Source organism: Phalangium opilio, unplaced genomic scaffold (genome assembly GCF_054372755.1).
Source record: "Phalangium opilio isolate 3A_F unplaced genomic scaffold, DU_Popi_V2 ptg000092l_1, whole genome shotgun sequence".
Taxonomy (NCBI): domain Eukaryota; kingdom Metazoa; phylum Arthropoda; class Arachnida; order Opiliones; family Phalangiidae; genus Phalangium; species Phalangium opilio.
The window spans coordinates 1-17,991 of record NW_028324197.1 but is presented as its reverse complement, the minus strand read 5'-3'; positions in this window follow the sequence as shown (position 1 = coordinate 17,991).

Sequence of the window (17,991 nt, the reverse complement as noted above, 5' to 3'; positions counted from 1 at the left end):
AGTGAAAGAAGAAAACTTATTGATGAGTTAGTAAATTCAGAACTGTTAGAATCTACCAACATTTCTTCCAAATCAAGTATATTATCTAATGAAACTTCCAACGTATTTACTATTGATACGCCCAATATTACTCTTGTTACGCCCAATACTACTATTGGTACGCCCAATGTTCCTATTGATACGCCCAATGTTCCTATTGATACGTCCAATGTTCCTATTGATACGTCCAATGTTCCTATTGATACGTCCAATGTTTCTATTGATACGTCCAATGTTACTATTTCCTCTGGCTCAAGTGTGTCATGTAACAACATTATCAACGTTAGTATTACTACCGAATCGTCAAGTACTAACAACACGACCAATAGCGTATTATTCAATGTTAATACTGAAATTATCAAAGTCTGTGATAATTTACACGATTCTAGTCTACAAATTAATTCAAGTGAGAAAGTATTAAAGCTTTACAATGAAGATATGAATGTTTGTAAGGAAAAATCAAGTTGCTTGAAAATGGTTCCTATTAATGAAGGTCAATGTTTAAAGTGTTCTCGGTGTTACTGAAATTGTGATGGCATAGAAGAATTAAGAAAAAGTAACATTTTCTGGAAAAACTTTGAACGTTCAGAAAGAGAGAAAAGAACGTTAGCCAAGCACTTAAACAATGCTAAACATCGGTTTTGAAAAAAAAAGCGAAAGAATAAGCTTCAATACTATGAAATTGCTCGTCAAAACGCTACTATTCGCAGTTTGAATAAAGAAGTAAAGCGTTTACAGAAAAAAGTTAAAGACAGTGAGAAGTATCACGGAAAATACATGGGGCGTTTAGAGAAAATATTTACACAAAGTCAAATAAAAAACTGTTGGGGAAGAAGAAAGTCAACTGGGACCGTGAAGTCATAGCGAACGCTTTCACACTCCGTTATCTAAGTAAACGAGCGTATGTCTATTTGAGAGACCAAAAAAATATTCCACTACCTGGTATATCAACTCTACAACGCTACGCTTCCCAAATATATCTAAGAAAAGGCTTAATTGCTGATGTTATTTCATTGATAAAGTCAATAGGTCAAACTCTCTCCAATACAGAGAAACTTACTGTACTATCATTTGACGAAGTTAACGTCAAATAGTTTTATGAGTACGACGTCAAAAATGACCAGATAATTGGCAAACACAAATATCTGCAAGTCATAATGGCTAGGGGTTTTTTTGGAAAATGGAAACAACCCATATATTTAGAGTTTGACCAGAAAATGACCAAGGATATTTTATCAAGCGCCATTACGGAGATGCAAAAAGCTGGATTTACGGTTGTGGCTTGCGTCAATGATATGGGAGGAGGGAATATGGGACTTTGGCGTGAACTTGGTATAAATATAAATAGAACCTGGTTTGACAACCCAGCCCTTCCGAATGAGAAAATATACTGTTTCGCTGACGCACCGCATGCATTGAAACTAGTCAGAAATTGGTTTTTGGACACTGGATTTGATTTAGAAGGAGCTACTGTTAAGAAAGATTTTGTTGTGACTGTATTTAACCAAGACAGAGCTGAATTGAAGATGTGCAACAAGCTTACCAAACTTCACCTTGAGTGTGTCAAAACACAGCGGCAAAACGTTCGCCTAGCTGCGGAACTGTTGTCAGGAACTGTAGCTACGGCTGTTAAGAGACTGCCTTCGTTACCCGATGAAGGTGAAGAAGAATCGCGAACAAAAACCGTTGAGTTTCTTGAAACCGTCAACAGTTGGTTCGATGTCATGAATAGTTACAGCCAAAATAATGGTACCAAAAGTGGGTATGGTGTGAATTTCAAAGAGCAGACAGCAGCTTTAGAAAATATGAGCCACCTGATGCAAGCGATAAGATGTTTCAACAAAAAAAAGGTGTGCCGTTAAATAGTTTGCAGCTTTTTCAAAAAGGAATTATTATATCCAATAAATCAATTCAATCTCTCTGGTATGATCTGAAATATAAGTATGGAATTAATTATATTTTGACACACCGTCTGAATCAGGACTGTTTGAAAAATTTCTTTTCCCAACTACGAACACGTGGTGGGCTTGATGATCACCGACACCATTAAACGCTCTAGCTCGAATTAAAATGATTATTCTGGGTAAAAACCCCGGAATCCTACAAAGAAATTCCAACACGCAATCACAGACCAATGATGAGTACTTGGTTACAAAAGTATTTGAACCAACAGATGTAGAAGAAATTGATGATGTTGATGAAATTGACTTTCTTTTCAATGCTGGCTTAGATTCAACTGCAAACTGTGATAGTACAATTCTAACGCCATTCAATTCAACGCCAATCATTCGACCTAAACTAAATAATATTACCAATTGCATTCAGAATGTAGCGCTTTCACCATCCAAAACAAGTACACCAAAAACGAGTACCTTTGAGCCTTCACTACAAACAACACTAAGAAGAAATAGCGAAAATCAGAATCCGGAAAGAAATAAGCTCCTCTATGATTTTAATGAACAAGAAGAAGGGGGTATAGAATATTTAGCGGGTTGGGTTGCGAAGAAATACATAGATAAATACCCTAACTTAAATTTAAAATCAGTTTGCTCTGTCCTAGAGCACGACTATGCAGTTCCTTCGTGGGTCACACAACTCTCGTATGGTGGAACAATTGTACCATCAAATCAATTTTTGAAAGATGTTAAACAATATATATATATATAAATTTAAGGTTTTTTTAGCTGCTTTTATATTTTAGTTTGGTTCCAGAATTAGCTGGTTTAAAAACTTCATACGGATAAAAGTACGAATTTTCACAAATGTAACAATTAGATCTCTTGGGTATGTCGTAAATTGTTGACACACCTTATCCACACATCTGACGTCACATCTATAGTACGCGGACCATAAGCAGACGAACTTTCGTCGAGAGACAGAAAATTGAAAATTCCTAGCTCCGATCGAGACCCCCTTGGCTTAACCCGACACCCATACAATACCCCGAAAAAAATATATCTTGGGCCCTTTAGGTTTTCTGATTTAAGCCTCAAGTGTTTAAGAGTTTTTCTAACATAAATACGCTTGTATAATCTTCAAAAGATTTTTAGCTTCAAGCCGATTTCTAATGGAATATTTCTCGCTTACTTCGAAGTGTTTTGTATCGTCAAAAGCAAATAGAAAGCGCACGCGGAGAACTACGTTAGCTGACATTGCTATCGTTGGGTAGATCAAAAGTTGAACCATAGCTTCGTTGCCCGATGAGGTAATACTGAATGCGGGCTTCTGTATTGTTAATTACATGGTGTTTCTGATAAGTCTGACATTAATTAAGGGGGATGTTCTTTGGGTTCACGATTTTGAGTCGAAAATGTAACTTCTATCTCCATTTTGTTTGCCACAAGGGAAGCTGTTTTCGAGCTAAGATTGGATGGAGTGTTTTAGGGATGACCACTTAATTAAATTAGAAATCATTGTCTTTCAATTTCTTACTTAAGTTTAAGGGGTCATCCGTAAAATACTCCATCCAATCTCAAGTTTATGGCAGACTTATCAGAAACACCCTGTATATTTAAATAGATTTTGTTAAATTAATATCTCGACCCCCTACTCGATGCATAATAATGCCAGTAATTAACATTATTGCGTAGTAGATAATTAGGACTATCGTCCCTTCAACGGGTTTCCACGTATCATTCACCGAACCAAAGTTGTGACGTATACCAAAGTTGGTAGGTCAAAATATAAAAATGTTTTCGTTCCCCCTATTTCTAATTCTAAAGCAAATTTGGGTAAAATGTTTTCGTTCCCCCTATTTCTAATTCTAAAGCAATTGACTTCTCAAATAATATGCCTTTTCCAAAACATTACTGTTATGTTAGGTTAGGTTTGGTTTGGTTAAGTTAGGTTAGGTTAGGTAAGGTTTGGTTAGGTTTGGTTAGGTTAGGTTACTTCTATTATTCGAACCTTACATGAGGGATTTCTACAATTATAGTAACTAGTTTTATCCTTTTTCTTATTCAATTGAAACAAGTAGCCATTATTAATGTAAAGAAAGCCGCCTTTATTAGCAATTCTCTCCATTATCAATCACTCTTCAAATTAAATTTTGCATTTCAAACATCAATATATATATATATACAACGAAAAGTGTAAGGTAAAAAAAAATTCCTTAAAAAAAGTGAAAACGTTTGCTTTTTAAATTTTGATATATATTTTCCCAAAACAGCACATTTGGACTGTTTTCGGTTGAATGGGAAATGCGTTCGGTCGAATGGGACACAAGTATTCCACTACATGTTGTAACCTTCAGAAATAAACTTCCTTTTTTGTTCTTCTATTTTACGTACACTAACATGTTGTGCCAGTACTTTTGCTTTCTAGCATAGGAATTAACTAAGTATTAGAAATAATTCCAATAGGTTATGGGCCTCGTACGCGGAAGAAAGTAAAGGGTACTGAACGAATTAAACAGAAACTAAGTAATCAAAGGATTATCAGGTTAGCTGTTCCCAGTATAATAGGGCGGTGTCGTTAGTAAGAACAAAGAATGGCGTCGGAGATAATGAAGGCTCAGTTCGCAAAACTGAATAAAAACAATTATCAGACGTGGAAATTTAATATGGAAACGTGCTTTATTAAAGACGAGTTATGACACGCCGTATCTGAAGCAGCACCGGAGCCCGTTACGGATGCTTGGACAAAGGCAGATGGAAAGGCGAGAGCATCAATTAGTTTACTCGTCGAAGACAATCAACTGCAGCATATCAGAAACAAAACGACAGCAAAAACCGTTTGGACAGCTCAAAAGGACTACCACCAGAAAAGTACCTTATCATTCAAGGTATTTCTGTTAAAGAGGCTTTGAAGAAGTCAGCTTAGCGAATCTGGAAATATGGAGGCACATATCGATGCTCTAATGGATCTCGTAGACAGATTAAGGGGATTAGGACAAAACATCCAAGAAAATCTAGTGATGGCATTCCTGCTGTGTAGCTTACCTGAAAGCTACGACACGCTAGTGATGGCATTAGAGACCAGGCCAGCAAGCGATCTAACGTTAGAGCTAGTCAAAGGGAAATTGATTGAAGAATTTAAAAGACGGGAAGGCTCTATGGAGAAGCAGACTCATAATGGCGAACGGCAAACAGCGCTACAAGCTTACGCTGGTTCGGGCAAGAAAAAAGGCGGTGCAGCTAAAGGCTCTCAGCCGAGAAGAAAAACGGGTTGTTATGTGTGCGGGAAGGCAAACCACTTCCAACGGGATTGCACACTGTATAAAGCAAGACGCATGAATGAAAATCAAATAAACACGAAAGAACACGCGAGCTTAGCCACACAGGTTCCACCCAAAAATAGTGAAAGTTATGCTATTTTTAAAATCACAAAGAAACCCCCAGGAAACGGCTGGTACATAGATTCGGGGGCCACATGCCATATGACGAATGATAGAAGATTTTTCACCCATCTGGACGAAACCTTTAAAGATGTAGTTTACACGGCTGATGATTCAACGTTAGAAGTAGCCGGAAAGGGTTTTGGTATTTTACAGTGCCGTAAAATGAACAACCAGAGCATTGAGATAAAAGTTACAGATGTCTTGTATGTACCAAATCTCAATGGCAGTCTAATATCAGTTCGCAAACTGACCGAGAATGGCTTACGTGTGAATTTTGAAAGCAGACGTTGCACGATTTCTGAGAATAACCAGATTATAGCAATTGCGAATTGCATTGGAGATCTATATCAACTAGATCAACCAGAAACGGCTATGTTGGCGAACCATGGAGTAGCGAAAGACTGTATTCACGTCTGGCACCGTAGATTAGGACATAGAGACCCAAAAGCTCTTCAGACGCTAGTCAATAAAGAGTTAGAAACAGGAATCAAGATGTCAAACTGCAACTGCAAAAAGACGGTTTGTGAGACCTGTGCGAAGTTGCAATTTTCAAGCAGTACTATTGGAATACCTCAACACCACTTACGCAATTACATGGCTCTATGGCACCATGTCCTAGCCATTCCCGGACAAAGAGCAAAAAAAAATTTACTTTCGGGACACTCGAGTATTCAACCTATATTGAGACGAGTGGCTAAAAGTGCGCCTCTATTTAGGATAGATAGAAACTAAAATAGCAATATTTTGGAAAAGGTGGCAATAAAAAAGCTTATTAGCAATTATTTAGAAAATGTCGCAATATTTTGAAGAAAAACATACAATTTTGGAAAAGGGGAAATTTATTCAGTTGATTTAATTTGATAATAACAAAAACAGGCGCACATTTAGCCACTGATATATTGAGAGCCAAATGATACAGGAAAAAGTAGCCTCCCCGTTTGTTTTTATGTTTGTAAGCTAAAATTTATGAGTTGCCATTTTATAACAGGGTTGCCACAGATTTTTCATTTCAAAATTCCCTGACTTTTCCAGGTTTTCCCTGACCAATTTTGAAATTTACACTAGCTGAAAAGTCAGAATGGAACCTTTAAAAATTCCTTATTTATCATCTGCTTTGTACAATTATGCTAAATTTATCACAGTTTTTAATTGAAACTACTATTTAATACTTAATAAAACTTTATTAGGAACTATCTGAAACAGTTTAAAAAAATCACTTGTATTTAAGACTAGAATAATATAGGATTGAACATGTTCATGGCAAAAGATGACTCAAGGTCTTCTCCAATTTTAGAATTTCTTTGTCCACCTCTTCGTTTTCTAGTATGTGGGTTTGACTTAACTTTGATTTCTTTGCTCGAAGCTCCTTCTACGTCTTTAGATGTCTTTTTCTAGTATCTGCGACTTTAACGGCGTTTTCCTCTTTTTTTCCTTTTCTTCTAATTCATGCTGGTATCGAATTCTGGATCCTCGAATGGACCTTATTAAACTTGCATCCACTGTAACATTTTTTATTCCTCCAAGAATTTTAACTCCATCGTAGACTTGTCGCAGAGCGATAATTGAGTTTTCATGTAAATTCTCAACAAGTAAACTTTTGTTGATTGAAAATCCGCCCTCAACAGAGGCATTTCCATGTGATAAAATTAAAACAATTTTTATAACTTGCCAAAGATCTTTATAGTCATCTTCACCGTCAAATATATCACGATACAATTGATCAAGGGCAAAATGCTTCTCCTTATACTTATTAAAAATTTCTTTGTGCTTCGTTTTTACCAGTCTAACAAAAGAAACGAATTGCCGTTTCGATCTTTCAGCAACACTTTCGTTTATTCGGTTGCTTTCGTGAAGAATCTTCAAAGCTAATTTTACACGATCTTTGGCGATATCCGGTTTTTCAATGACGACTCTTGGGTCAAACGCAGATATACCTCGCGTAAGGCTATATTTTAATGGTGATCTTTCCCATATTTTTGAGACAGTCGCAGATAAAAATTTGCTACATTCCATTTTGAATTCGACTTTCATACGTTCACTGAGGTCTTTCTCTCCAAAATATTTTGCAGCGCCAAAACCTACATCCACATCTCTATACGGAAGTAGGTTTTCTGATTTTTCTGAAAAGTCAATTGCAAGAAGCTCTTTCAAAGTTGTAGGATTGTCGATTATGTTTCCTTTAACAAATCGTCGCAAGAGAAGTTGAAGAAGGTTCATGAGATCCATGTACAACAGAGGCGCCAAGGGCTCAGGAGATTGAAATTTTCTTAAGAATGGCTCAAGTTCGGAAGCCACAGTCTTAAAAAACGCCAACTTTGCTTGCATCAAAGGATCTTCCATGCATTTTTTTTACGTTTTCAACTGAAATGGTCCCTGGCAATTTTGACGACGAAATGAATTTCTTGATGAATTGGTAAATGGTTAATGCTCTTTCGGCACAAGAGGCATTTTCCACCCAACGAATTTGGCAAAACTTCTTTGGAAAAGTTGTGCTTCCGGTAAGTGATGTATAATCTGCTCTCCGTGCTGGATAGTCCTTGAGAAGGAAATAAATACCTCTTAAAAATTATTAATGTTCCACTTAACAGCTTTGTGACCAGTTTGAAGGGCGCCGTGAACAACGTGTAGGCCGCATGAACATAAGTCGAGCAACTTAGAGGTATCAGCCTGTGAGCTGTCTTCTAATTCTGCTTTAAGCTTCGTAATAAAACTCCAATTAGTATTTGGTCCGTCCATACTGATCTGAAGCATATTTTCCAGTGGCAAACCGTCAAGGCCTTCTTTGAACTTCGCAAGTATATCGTCAGCTTTAGCATGACCCATAAAAACAGACTTCAAATACCGTGTTGAAGTTTGACCAACTCCACTCCAGAACCGCACGTGTATATCCATCTGGGCTCTTTGGCTTACTTTATTTAGAGCTTCGTCAAAACAAACAACATAAAGGGAACAAGTTGCCAAATTCTGGCGCAAAACATTGTCAAAATAAGGTGCCAATCCAAAAGTAACGATATAACTAGCTATTGTTCGTCCTAAGCTAAATTTCTCAGCAATTTGACTATCAGGGAACAATTTTTGAAAATTTCGGAGTCATGGTTTACAGAATTATATGATGCTTGAGTAAGTCGCATTGTCCACAAAGCTTCAGCTTTAATAACCTCTTCCTTCAGTAGAAAACTGCTAATTGAGCTTTTCTTGGACGTTATTTGATTTTCAGTCTCTTTCTTTGAGTTATCACAGACTTCGCCAGCAGAAGTGGAAGGGCAGGAGCTTGCGAATACATTGAACGAAGATTCTGGTTTCATTTTTGTATCTTCACCGACGCATGCAAGTTCTTTCTTTTTTAGTAAAGGGTCTATTTTGGTTTGTTCCTTACAAGCAATTCCTTGATTAACTTTTTTCCTATGGCCAGAACTTGTCTGATGACTTTTTATTGCTTGGACACCCATGTTACTTAGGGAAAATTTTCTATTGCAAACCTTACAGTATGCAGAAAATATATCATTATTTACAGGCTTCAGCCACAAAGCCCATTCTTCGTGAAGTTCTTCATTTATCCAATCCAAATTAAATCTAGTCAGTTTGTTCGGCATTTCTCACAGATTTTGAAACTGAGATGCGCTTTTGTTACTAGATTAATAATATTCATGTAAACTAAAATTTGTATTGTTTATTTCTTACCATCAGACATACAGTTTTGGGCTATTTTCAAGAATAGCCCCTGCTCACCCAAATGTAATAAATCATATACCAAAAGAAAGCTTACGTCTCCCTCTATTCATTGCACACCGTTAAACTGAGCGCAAACGATAATTAATCGATATAATTTATAATATTAGATAGCTGTGCTGTAGGCACCGCAATATACAATGGAGGCCTCTTGGAGGGTAGCCGGGACCTTAAAGGTTGTTAAGCACATGCGCACGCGTTACAAAAAACTAGAGATAAATATAGCTTCAAACCAGCTAGGTTTTAGCGATCCGGTGGCCCAGTGGTTACGGCGGTAGTATTGTGGAGTCGATGATTGTGGGTTCGAACCCAGTCGAGAATAAGTCGAAATGTTATTTCGTTATCATAACGAAATTATACTTATTTGGTGAATTTATATGCATTTCAGTTTAAATATACTGAAATTGTTGGAGTAATTGTAGAAATAAAAAAATTTAAGTTAAATTTTTATTTCGTTTTTTGCTTATTTTCAATGGTTTTTTTGGAAAAGGAAATGAAAAATACATGTGAAAATGGTTTTAAACCATTAATTCATATGCTACCTCCTTTTCCAGAAATTTTCAGGTGTTTTTAGTTTCTCTTTTTCTTTATCCTTATCTTTTTGTCTGTTTCCCGTCTTTTTTTCACACATTGGTGTGAAAATGGTTAGGAAACAAAAACCATATGCTACCCTCCTTTTCCAGAAATTTTCAGGTGTTTTTAGTTCTTTTTTTGCTTTCACTGTCTATAGACTGCGGAAGCATTGCAATTACCCCTTGCGGCTGGGCGTCTTCTCCCCCCTTCTCCCCCCAATTTTGCTCCCAATTTTTGGTGTAACCTGAGAGAATCCATCATAAATAAAGTTACTTTCAATTCAAATTTCCCGCTCGAAATATGAATTTCAGTGACATCTATACTCTATGCAACGTACTTTACTTTATTTATTTATGAAATTATTTTCCTCCTCGACCGGGTTTCGATCCCGCGCCATCGCACAGAGCTTTCACTCCACGGATTGACGCCTTTACGCTCTCGGCCGTCTAGTCTTATAAACAAGCTCGAGTTATGTTGCTTAAACCTAGCATCTCTCTCACGTCGGCGGCCGGCGCGTTCCTCACGTCTTGCTTAGTTGGGGCAGGGAGGAGGGAAATTTTTTCGAGGCGGCGAGTCTCGCGTTTCCATGGTAGCGCGCCTGTACAACTATACATGCCGAGAATTGAAATCTCTTGGCGGGAAATTCGCGAATGGTAGATAGGCAGTTTAAAACGGGTAGCGCTACAATTATAAAATACGACGCGTTTTTAGCAATAGAAGGTTTACAAAATTATTTTAGGAATTGTACTCGTCAGAAAGTCTGAAATATAATAAAAACTAAACACATTTTTAAAGTAAGAGATATTTGATTTTTAAACCAAAAGAAATTAATACCGTAGTCTCTAGAGAGTGTATCAGGGTAACTTCTGTAACTAAGCAAGTTTATGATATTACCATCTATGTAAGTGTTTATATTTTAAGTTACTTAAATTAACTTGCAAGTGCTTCCAGATAGACACATTTTGGGGGTTAACTATACCTGTACATTTAATTTGGGAATTTGGGTGTTGGGATTAGATAAGCTAAAGCCTAAAGCTTTCATTTTCTCTTTAAGCACGTTACAATTTTGGACAAACAAAAATGATAATTTGATGTTTAATTTGAAGTATTGGCATTCGCAATAAAATCTTTCTATAAAGTTTGATTACTCAAATAATCCTAATAATAAATTTAACCAAGCACAAGCGCTTTCTAAGGTTCTTTTGACATTTCAGTAACAATTTCGGACAAAGAAAAATTATCATTTCAAGTTTAAATTTGCCTATAAATGTTAATGATATTTTATTTAATTAACTCTTAATTTTAATAAGTAATAAGAGTAATCAATTATAGCCCAGGACTTTTAGGGTTTGACCTAGAACATTTGAACATAAAGATGAAAATTGGTACATGTGTTGTTTTTGACCCAACAAAAAATATACTAAAAGTCCCCTGCTGTAGAGCGCGAGCTTTCGCCGCCATCTTGGAAAATGGCCGCCGAGAATGCCAGCTACAATGTATTCCACGTTCTTCTTCAAAAATTATAAAAATTGGTACACATTATGATTGGAACCACATGAACATCATGGCCAAATTTTACAGCTCTATGATCAATAGTTTGGTCGCCATATTAGAAAATGACCGCCGTTAATGCTAGGTAAAGTATATTTCACCATGTTATTGGAAAATTATGAAAATTGATAGGTATTACAATCGGAGCTGTGTGAACCTCATAGTAAAATATTGAAGCCATTTATCAGATAGTTTGGTCGCCATGTTGGAAAATGGCCGCCATCAATGTCATATTTTTACAGTGTATGGCTCAAAAATTATGAAAATTGGCAATAATTATGTTGAAGACCGTCTTAACATCATACTTGAATATTGAAGGCGTGCTACTGATAGTTTGGGCGCCATCTTCGAAAATGACTGCTGGAAATGCTAAATATATTTCAAATTTATAAATCTTTTTGAAATTCCTTTTTTGAGTAGATGATTTTCTTTAACGTAATAAACAACAAAAAATGGATATCTCGAAGTCGAAATTATCGACGCCATCTTTAAAAAGTCCCACATGAAAATCATTGCCCTAAATTCTGAAAGAAAGAAAAGTTATTCTAAGCTGTTATGCTCAACATGTTGATTAGAGAATATGATTTAATATGGGGTTTATACATTCTAGTGTTGTTTAAGATTAGAACTTAGACAAATCTCTAGCATTTCATACATATTCATCGTAATCCTGAAGATTTTTCATAATAATTGCATGTCAAAACCCTTGATTAGGCGCTACACCTAGATGGGGGCCTTATCAGCGCCCTTCCCATCATATTCCAAATTGAACCTGCGGAACCGCCGTCATGGTCAGGAGGTGGTCGGTGACAGGGAAAGATTAAGGTAGCAGAAGACTCGAGGTGACGGGGGAGTTCTCTCCTAGAAAAAGTGCCATACGGCCGAAACAAATAGTGTATCCGCGACCCCTAGAGGGTTGCCAATAGGCAACACCTGGGCGGGAGCGAAGCGGCCTAGCAAAACCTTCACGGAACGGGGCAAGGAACGGTCTGAACCAAGGGTGAACCCAAGGAACTCCCGAACCGTCACACCGAACTCGGGCTCCCTGCGCCACGACAAATCCTTTGAGTTAAAAAGGTTAAGAGAACACTTCTTTCATTTACGTGTTGTAACTGGGTGTGGTTATCATAAGGCGTGGTTTAAAGTAATGACAGATAATCAACATCTTACAAATTTGTTGCGCTTTTTTAATGACCATATTGCATCTAGGGAAGCCATAGCTGCTGCCGAAGAGAGATTTCTTTTCGCTTTTTTTAGGGTGATAATTGACACGTCACGCTTCAACTATGTAGATATTACACGTATATGGAACCGTTGTCACATATACTGTCAAGTTCTCATTTGATCTCGCTAAGCTTAATCCAACAACCGACACCGCAAAACTACATTTTTTCCGAGCGTATCTTCAAGTCCAACAATAGCTAGGAAACGATTTAATCCCATTCACACCATTCTCCTTCCGGCATCAGATGATTTTGTAACACTCATTATTTGTAACTGCAGTCTGCAGAACATCTTGTATAAAGAACTGTGAATGTAGGCGATCTGGATTTGCTTGCTGGGCAATGTGTGGTCATTGTCAAGGTATTAGCCGTAATAAAAATCTTCAGGATGACGAGAAATATGAACGAAATGTTAAAAATGTGTCTTAAATCTTATCCTTAACGACCCCAGAATGTTTATACCCCATATAAAACGGTTTTTCCTCACCAAAATCCGAGTAATATGGCTTTCATTTCTTTTTTACCAGATTTTAGGATAGTAATATTTCAGGGACCATTTTTGAAGATGGGTCGATAATTTAGACTCGAAAATAGTTCTTTTTATGGCGTTTTATATGTTCATGAAAATCATCTACTCAATAAAAAAATATCGAAAAAATTTATATATCGGTAATATATTTGGCACTTCGAGCAGTCATTTTCGAAGATGGCGCCCAAACTATCAGTAGCACGTCTTCAATATTCAAGTGTGATGTTTAGACGGTCTTCAACATAATAATTACCAATTTTCATAGTTTTTGAACCATATACTGTATCTTAATGGCATTGATGGCGGCCATTTTCCAACATGGCGGCCAAACTATCTGACTAATGGCTTTAATATTTTACTATGAGATTCACACAGCTCTGATTATAAAACCTATCAGTTTTCATAATTTTCCAACAAAATGGTGAAATATACTGTACCTAGCATTAACGGCGGCCATTTTCCAATATGGCGACCAAACTATTGAACACAGAGCTGTAAAATCTTGCCATGATGTTCACGTGGGTCCAATCATAATGTGTACCAATTTTCATAATTTTTGAAGAAGAACGTGGAATACATTGTAGCTGTAATTCACGGCGGCCATTTTCCAAGATGGCGGCGAAAGCTCGCGCTCTACAGCAGGGGACTTTTAGTATATTTTTTGTTGGGTCAAAAACAACACATGTACCAATTTTCATCTTTATGTTCAAATGTTCTAGGTCAAGCCCTTTTTTGGCCTATCTGTCCTGGCCTATTACTGATCATCACTAATCTTAAGAAAAAAGTTCAATATTATTTTTATAAATAATCCTATCTCAATATTATTTTTATAAATAATCCTATCTCAATATTATTTTTATAAATAATCCTATCTCAATATTATTTTTATAAATAATCCTATCTCAATATTATTTTTATAAATAATCACATCTCAATATTATCAGAAGGGAATAAGAGAGAAGGGACACACTTTATATCTCCATAATGCTTTACACTCGTAACAACAGTCTTACTAACCTCAAGTCAACTACCCTTCACTGATTGGCTATCTAACTTCTGTCGTAGCTGTGACGTCACATAAGAGGGTGACGTCTCGGTTGACGAATAAAAAGTAGTTTTGCTTACAACTTTACTGCGCAATTAACTTAGATACACGGGAATTGAAAACATACCAAAATCAGATAATTTGAAGGCGTAATAAATAGATGAAAACTAATTATTCTTAATTAATATTAAAAAATACAAATTTGAGGTTATAATTACGCAAGAACGAAACATCGACAGCCCTAAGCCTTTGGAGAATGAAAATCTAGCAGACGAATGGGCCGATACCGCGGAGAACTTATAGAACTATTTTTGCAGTAAATTGGTTAAAAGCTGTGTACTTGCGCAAAGTTTTCGCGGTTTTCTCGAGGTTGGTCGGACTCTCGTTACCAAAGCAGGCTCTAATGTCTCCCTTCTCTCTTATTCCCTTCTGATATTATTTTTATAAATAATCCTATCTCAATATTATTTTTATAAATAATCCTATCTCAATAAAAATAAGCATTGGTAATATAATAATTACGCCGTTGCGTCATCTACGTACGTACACTACTATTTTAGCAATAATTTCGAAGCAATAATTATTAATTGTTAACTCTGTATTAAATTTAGTTTTTTTAATTGTAAATTTTATGTATGAGCAAAAAAGTTTATATTAACATTGCCATATGCATTTAAAATTAGGCCGACATGATGGCGCTAGATATAGCCTAGATCTGACGTAGGCTACCCGCCTTTATTTCCGAGTATTCCACCCCCATTTTTGCTTATTACTATTCCTCCATCACCCATGTCGTTTTGAGCTCGCACACAATTGATAAACAACAAAATAAATACGCAAAAAAATAAATAAGCCGGAGTCATACCAGTTCTATCCGCTGGAGGCCGCCACAAAATCATGGTTTGGCCGATAAAAATTGTTTTTATATAAAATTGACAACACCTCGGGTTTTCTTGCTAATGCTAACGGAGATCGATCTCATTGTTAGTTACTTAAAATGTCCAAGACAAATATTTTTTGTGGAACAAAAATGATAATTTAAGCTTCAAATTTTTGGTTCTTGCGCTTCGAGTTGCAAAAGCATTTGTCTGACCCTTGCCGGCTGGGTGCCTTTTCCCCTTTTTATTCGCGTGCGGAATCGCATTGAAATTTATAAATAGTACCTAGAACCATACCTAGGTGGCTTTGCAACCTCCACTGTATTTTAGTTATTTAAGAAACTATTAAGATTAGTGATGATTACTCTTATTATAAGTTAAAATTAAGAGGTAAACCAATTATTTTTATCGTTTTTGTCAAAAATTGTAACTGAAAATAACCTTAAAAAGTGCTTGGTAAAATTTGTTATCATGGGTTATTTGAGTAATTAAACGAGAATAAGAAATATTTTATAGCGTATACTTATAATTATCTTTTTGTTTATCCAAAATTGTAACTGAAAATAATCTTGGATAGTGTTTGGTCAAAATTATCAATACGTTTTTCAAACGGCAATAAAATAGAATGCGAATATAAAAACAAATAACTGTAATTAATTAGTTTTCTTAAAACATTTGTTTTAAAAACAAAGTTATCATTAATGTTTATGTGAAAACAAAATCACACTAAATTAATTTCATTCATAATCGAAAGGATATTTAATAAATAAGAAAAGAATAACGCAAAATAATTTTCCGGGGTCGTATCAGTATTAGCCGCTAGAGGGCGCAGCGAAAGCGTAATCTGGCCGGAGCCATCTTGTTTTACCTTATCTTTTTCCCTGTTTCCTGTCTTTTTAGCCATATCGTAGTATACGATAGGCTCTTAGTTTGACCCGAGCCGTAGTAGTACTAGTAGTAGTCGTGGCCGGAGTTTTCGCTTTCGTTATCGTCGGATTTTAGCTTAAAAGGAACTTTATATTACCACAACCCACCCATAGGGGTAACTGGGCTCGGATAGAGATTTAATTTTAATTAAAATTTTTTCAGGTCAGACCCGGGAATCGAACCCGTGTCGCTGGTGTAGTAGACAAACATTCTAACCACTAAACCATAGAGACTTGATAAAAACCTCGAGTTTTTTATTATTTATTTTTATCTCTAAAATGTCGGGGTGATGTGGGGTGGGGTACCTCTTAATCTGTGGGATTGGATACTTTTGAATTTTTATCTGTGGGGTCGGATACTTTTGAATTTTTATCTGTGGGGTCGGATACTTTTGAATTTTTATCTGTGGGGTCGGATACTTTTGAATTTTTATCTGTGGGGTCGGATACTTTTGAATTTTTATCTGTGGGGTCGGATACTTTTGAATTTTTATCTGTGGGGTCGGATACTTTTGAATTTTCATCTGTGGGGTCGGATACTTTTGAATTTTTATCTGTGGGGTCGGATACTTTTGAATTTTTATCTGTGGGGTTGGATACTTTTGAATTTTTATCTGTGGGGTCAGATACTTATGAATTTGTATGTTTGGGGTTTTTATATTTATTTTCTTTTTATTTATGTGTTAATTAAATAGATAACGATTTTCCCCGTTTCCTACCGCGCTCCTCATGTGTTTCGTTCTCGTTCGGTAGCTATCGTCATCTATGATTCTATGTTATGTTTGACTGGAACGTTTTGGCGGTTAATTCAAATGTGGGTTTAGATAGAGCTAACATAGTGTTAAATGAGCGTTATGCGTTTGATCATTTTAGCATTGCTAAAGGTAATTCGAGGGGATAATCACTATAACTAAACTTTCTCTTTCAAATGTTTCTGGGCATAAGTCCTTGTTAGAAATTTATAAGATGCGATAAGTGTGCATCGGCATAAGTCTATGTTGTAAACTCATCGAGGGGATTATCACTAAAAACTATCTGTTCTTCGATTCGCCGGAATATTAGAATTACAGCATCAGTAAATTTATACGGTTATAATTTAATCACTGTTTAGAGTGGGGAATCGAGGGGCTATTAACTCTGATTTTATGCACGGTAAATCAATTAAGCATAGAAAAAGATAGCGCTATTCACTCATTAGGGTAAGGTATAGAGGGGTTATCCACTCATTAGGGGTAGGGTATAGAGGGGCTATTCACTCGTACGATATGGCTACTATTACGAGCCCTTGGGCCGTCTTGTTTTCACACATTGGTGTAATTTTACTTCTCTAAAATGTTAAGAAAATTTCTGAAACATTCATTTCTCCTCAAAATTTTGTTTGCACGGTCATCCAAAAATTTCCAAAAATATTTCAATTTAAAAATAAAAATGTCGAGTTCTTCGGAGAGATCTTCATCTTCGGAGGATGAAGTTTTAGTATCCGAAGCTGAGCTAATAACCTTTTTCGAAATACACGATATGTGTAAAAAAACTTGATGTTATTGATTGGTTAAGAGAAAAGAAATTAATCGCCAATTCAAGAATTTGCAGCGTTTGCAATGAACCGATGGTATTATCCGTTAGGGAAAATACTATTGACGAACATGCTTGGCGATGCCAAAGAAAAAGAAAAGTGCCCAAAAAGAAGGAGAGAAAGGTGTGTTCCACCGAAATTTCAATAAGGAAAAACTCTTTCTTTGAAAGACCGAAATTAAGTTTAAGAGAAATTCTTCTCATTGCCCATTATTATGTCTACAATGTCAACCCGCAGACGTATGTCTCGCGAAAACTTTACATCTCGGCACAAACTCTTGTCGACTGGCTAAATTTTGGTCGAGAAGTTGCCTATGACGCGGTCTTTCGCCGAAATGAAGTGATTGGTGGCGTAGGAAAAACAGTGGATGAATCCAAATTTGGGAAGAGAAAATACAATCGAGTGAAAAGAGTGGAGGGACAGTGGGTCCTGGGAGGAGTAGAGAGGGAGTCGGTGAGATTTTTTATGGTGCCAGTAGAGAAAAGAGACGCCGCGACACTGGTTCCGATACTGAAGAACTGGATCCTTCCTGGTACTACAATCCACACGGATTGTTGGAAATCTTACGATAAATTAGACCAGGAAGG